The following is a 3,911-nucleotide window of genomic DNA, read 5'->3' on the forward strand; positions in this document are numbered from 1 at the left end:
CCAATGATGCCCTTATTAATTCTAACTTGTAAAATGTGTCTCATTAATTATTCTCTTTCTTTTCCACTTTCCAACACTAATAACAAAGGGTAATTTTGGAAGTTCATTTTAATTTAAGACAAATTTAATGCATTTTATCTAGTTTAACTACATTTCTTAAACTATGTGAATTTTTTTTGTTGCTTATAAATAGGACCGGAGGGAGTAATATTTTATTCTCTTTCTCTTCAGATGGACCCCTCCTCTCTCAAATAATATTATTTTATTCCCTCTCTCCTTCAATTTAATTTTTTCCTTCATTTGTTTTAATGATTCCCTTTCCCCATGCATTATTTCCCACACTTCCCATGATAAATACCACCACATTAGCCAATCAATTTTAAGCATTGTTTAGTGCTCTTTTAAACTTTTTTAATGCCTTGCTGATAATTTTTTTAATTTCTATAACTTTCTCTTGACTAACTCTCTCCCTTCTAATTTCCTAATTTTGAAAAAAAAATTAAAAATTGTAACCTCCTATTCTGACCAATAAAATTTTGCTAAATCTAAAAATCTGATATTTAGTCATTCACGTATTCATATTCTTTTTTTTTTTAAGTTATTCACGTGTTTATATGATTAGTCTTGAAAAGCTTCTCAATGTCATTATTTGTCTTTATACCCTCTACAGTTTTCAACAACCTGTGTTTCATTCAAAATTTGAAATTTAAATTGGTTGCAACACCCTTCTGCAACATAGTATAAATAGGGATGAATCCAGGGGCGGACCCACGTAGCACTGAGGGGGTTCAACTGAACCCCCTGAAAAGAAAAAAAATTCTACTTACCCCCCTGTATTAAATTTTTTTGAACCCCCTGAGATTTTTAATTTGCACCCATGACCCCACTTGCACCTCTCTCTCTCACACACTCACAGATCACCCAGTCTTTCTCGCACTCTCAGTCTCATTAGGTCTGGCCGTCAACAAGCATTGAAGCACACACGCAGCCCACCACCGGCCACCAGCCCACCACCACGCCACGCCACGCCACGCCACCACCGCCGCGCGCCTCTCAATCTCTGTATGTCACGAGAAGTGCTCTGCGTTGCCAGCGTTGGGAATCTGCACAGCTGCACTCAAGGAGTCAAGGTTTCTTTCTTTCTTATTTATTTTGGTATGGATGTGAATATGTGATGGTCAGATGGTGGATGTGGAGTTTAATTGAGTTGGTTTTGAATTTTGATGTTTTGTAGAGAAATGGGTTTACAGTCACAGATGTGTTTTTGTGCAATGTTAGTTTGAATGGTTTAGAAATTAGATTGATAGAAATAGAATGATAGTGTTTAGAAATTACATATGTGTTTTTGTGGCGAGCAACTTTTGGCAGTTTTGGGTAAGAAAGTGAGGGAGGAGGAGGGGTTCCAGAGAGATTGGAGAAAGGAATAAGATGATGATGGTGTGTTAGAGGGGGAAGGGTTCCAGAGAGGGGGAGGGCTTTTCCCTTTACACACAGTGAGCACTGTATTTTTCTTTTTAAAATTAAACGTGAGAGTGATTGATACTGCCGGCACAATTAAACCAGAATAGGAAGGATGCTTGGAGATGGTCACCTGAAACTGAGGGGAAGTTTACTGTCCGGTCCGCATACGAAGCGCTGTTGGGCCCAATTGAAGGGGAGGACTCTGTGCTATTTAAGAAAATATGGTATGGTATTGCGCCATCTAATGCTACTGGTTTTGTTTGGAAGGTTGTAATTGACAGGATTCAATCAAGAGCCAATATGAGGAGAAGAAATATTATTCAGTGAGGATGAGGCTAAGTGCGTGTTGTGCAATGTGGAGGAAGAGACTACTGGTCACTTGTTTTTCTCTTGTCAGGGGGTGGTTGAGGTATGGAATTGCTGTCATAATTGGCTAGGATTGTCTACTGTTTTACCAAAGGATCGAAAATTTCATCTACTGCAACATGAACTATTAATGTTAAATCAGAAGCAGAATAATGGTTTGAGGACACTTTGGATGGCGGTGCTGGGTGTATGTAGATAATGGTTTAATATGGGGCAGGTTGGTTTATATATAATGCTAGTGCTGTGATGGGGATTCTTGACTCATGTGAGGACAGTTTCTAGTATTGGTTTCCCCTGGTTCACTGATGTTGTATCATTTCTAATTCATTCTTGGCAAGATGCTGATGGGATTCGGTTGTGATGGACTTCAAGGGCTGCTACAGCTTTAGCAATTGGGTCTTATCTGGTATTGGAAGGAGTAATGGGCTAGTAGACATGGCAATAGGCTTTGCTAATCAGACTTTGTGGCAGTTTATAGTTAATATTGTTCTTAGATGTTTTTAGATGTTTTTTCCTTTTTTTTATTGGGTTGAAGTACCCATTGTACTTCGTTTCAATATATAATTCATGGCTTATAAAAAAAAACGTGAAAGTGATTTTTCAAGTGATTTTTTGGTTAGTGTTTTTGTGCAATGTCCCTAATTCTTGTTGTTGTGTAAAGCTTGATTTCCCTAAATTGATTTTCCTAATTCATAAGACATATTAAGAATTATGATTATGGTATTGGTATGTTTTTAATTTTAGGAAGGTCATGGACAAATTTTTAGTAAAGAGAGCAAGGTCATGAGCAATGTGGATCAAGCTCATCATCAATGTGCTCATTTGAAAAATTTGAACCCCCTGACCCCGGGTCCTGGATCCGCCACTGGATGAATCAAATATATTTTGCAATCTTCTCAATTCTTCCCCTCTGAACTCTAAACGTGCTTCATATAAAAGGAGGTGTCAGATGGTTTTTTTATTACTCCTGGGAAAGGCTAAGGAGATGGAGGTATGGAGAAATTTCTCTACAAAAGGTCTCAAATCGAGTTTCTTTAGTCAAATTTCTTTATGAATTTTTTTTCATGGATTTTATTGTTATTTTCATTTTTATTAGTGTTTTCATGTAATGGATTCCTTTGTTTCTCACTTCATTGGTTTAGTATGCATTGTTGCAGGTATAGAGTTATGTTAAAGCATTTTAGAGGTTTGTCTAAAGAAACTTTGCTGATTATATGTTTACGCCCTGAACCCATCTTTGTCCATCTCGCCATAAAAAAAATTCTGTGTTGTTGTTTTACAGCATATAGTTTTCTCTATCATTTTCTAATCTTTTTCAGGGAAACCTTGCCCAATGTTTGAGTAAAACATGTCAAAAAAAATGGATGATGAGATAGGTAGCAGGTTAGTGGATTTTCCCCATGAATATCTTATTGGCTTTTGGTCTTTAGTTTCATTATAGCATATGCAAGAAATACTTCTGTTGACCATCTATTTTTCTTGATGATAGGAAAGTCTTCCCTTCACCCCGGTCATCATAGGTCCTATTGAAACTCCTCAAACATAAATCATTCTTTCTCAACCAATCTGTGTTTTGAGTTGTTGCTTTTCCCCCTTATTGGTTGAGATTATATTGATGGATGATCAAGTATGGACTCATATCATTGTATGAAACTGAATGTAACTTTTTTTCTTTTTATTTAGATTGATGCATTTTGAAGTTTGAACCAAGTGGAAAATCTTTATATACCATAAATTAGGTTTGCTGCCATTAACGTTGATTAGTTTTTCTCCTTACATTTAGCTTGATGTTTCTCTTGCTATAGACACATTACTTAATTGTTCAATTTTAAAATTAATTAGTTTGTTGCACACGATTTCCTTGGCTGTTATATATCCAATGAACTTTCAAATTTTGTGATTGAAATTACAAAATTTCAGATGGATGGGAGCGGCGGCAGCCGAACCACCGCTACTAAGTTAATCAAGAAGATCAAGCAAGAGAAGGATGCAATCATTGGGACAACTTTGAGTTTCAGTAGTTTTGATTTATTTATTTTTTAAATAATTGTCCAATTTTTTAAGAGAATTTCCAAAACCCTCCC

At 36.3% G+C, this 3,911-nt stretch overlaps 1 long non-coding RNA gene across 1 annotated transcript; it reads left to right on the top strand.

Annotated features, from left to right (window-relative positions):
* Positions 1-859: 859 nt before the first annotated feature.
* On the top strand, positions 860-3,911 carry LOC130714139 (uncharacterized). The gene is made up of 3 exons (XR_009011169.1): positions 860-1,130; positions 2,572-3,210; positions 3,317-3,911. It is a non-coding gene; the product is annotated as an uncharacterized LOC130714139 (long non-coding RNA).

The sequence above is a fragment of the Lotus japonicus genome, chromosome 4 (assembly GCF_012489685.1).
Source record: "Lotus japonicus ecotype B-129 chromosome 4, LjGifu_v1.2".
In the NCBI taxonomy this organism is placed as follows: Eukaryota; Viridiplantae; Streptophyta; class Magnoliopsida; order Fabales; family Fabaceae; genus Lotus; species Lotus japonicus.